At 38.5% G+C, this 1,376-nt stretch overlaps 1 protein-coding gene across 1 annotated transcript in view; it reads right to left on the bottom strand.

Annotated features, from left to right (window-relative positions):
* Positions 1-1,376, bottom strand: part of Syde2 (synapse defective Rho GTPase homolog 2) — a 72,528-nt gene that overhangs the window by 57,641 nt on the left and 13,511 nt on the right. The gene's annotated exons all lie outside the window — the stretch shown is intronic.

Genomic DNA, 1,376 nt, shown 5'->3' with positions numbered 1-1,376 from the left:
GATGTGGTAAGCTGTATTATGTGCATATAACACTTCCTCAGAATAACTGTAATCATTGTAGACTGCAACCATATACTAATAAAAAAATAAGGTAAAAAAAAAAAAAAAATGCTTGTTAGTCCTACTAGGTTTACAATTTGCCCTAACATAAAATAGCAGGTTTAATGGTAATAAGCTTCGCATCCCTGTGCAGGCGCTGGCTTTCTGTGCTCTTCTCCTCACACCCTCTTGGCTCCTCTGCGCCATTCTGCACTCATCCTCGGGACCCTGTAACCTTCTCTGGTCATAACCCACTCTGAGTTACTACTGTATACAGCCTTTCTTTCTCTTCCCATCCAGATTACAAAAGAAACATGTATTTACTCTAGAAAATTAGTCTACGATTAGAAATGCCAAAAGAAGAAGTTTTAATTTCCTTCGATCCCAACACCAAGAAAACAAACACATCATTTAGCATTTCCAGTAAGTACGGCAGTCAGTGTTTCTTTCAAAATTGCCGCCATACAGTACACAGCTCAATAATTCATTTTTTGTCTTAATCTAACATTTATTCTACTCTCCCATGTCCCTAAGAAAGATGCACAAATGAAAATAGCCTACTTACAGAGTAGAAACACTAATAAGTGAGAACACTCAGGAGAATTCACAGAAAACTCAGGAGAATTATCCAGACTGTTACCACTACAGCAACTGCAGCTCAACTTCATGAGAAAAAGTCTGGAGGAACAATGTAGAATACTTAGAAATGTGTGCCCCAAAGGCGAAGGAGTAGGAGCTAGCTGTGCACTAGCTCTTGTCAGCAACAGCCCACACAGCAGAGAGGTTCCCTGACTTCAGAGGAAGTCCTCAGGCAGAGATGCTTGTGGGTAAAATCACGTTTCCCCCACTTTAAATGGAAAGTAAAAAAAAAGAAAAATAGAGTACGTGACTGACAGCATCTGCTACACAACCATATCTCTGACTATTCTGCATCATATAGTGATGTAAGTTAAAATGACATTATAAAATACAATTAAGTTTTAGTCTACATTTGACATTTACAACCAAATGAGCCTCATGCTGTGCTATCTGGGGGAGAGCAACTGGGGCCAATAAGAGCGCGTCAGGTAAGTGAAGATAATCAAAGAAGAACAGAAACCGTGAGGTTGAACAACATGAAACACTTTTTTAAAAACAGATCAAAAGATGCTGACGATCAGCACAGTGACATGGCTCAAATATATATACTTTTGATATTTGGGTTCCCTACTAGAGCACCTATTATTAATTAGCAAGGTCTTTACTTCTATTTCTCCTTTGTTTTTCTATTCTTCCCTTCCTTTGCTCATGGAGTAACTCAGGCACAAAAATACAATAACCACTGGTATACTGAAAAA

The sequence above is a fragment of the Octodon degus genome, unplaced genomic scaffold (assembly GCF_000260255.1).
Source record: "Octodon degus isolate 3935 unplaced genomic scaffold, OctDeg1.0 scaffold00109, whole genome shotgun sequence".
NCBI lineage: Eukaryota > Metazoa > Chordata > Mammalia > Rodentia > Octodontidae > Octodon > Octodon degus.
Note: the sequence above shows the minus strand (reverse complement) of the source record. Positions and strands in the feature narration are given on the sequence as shown.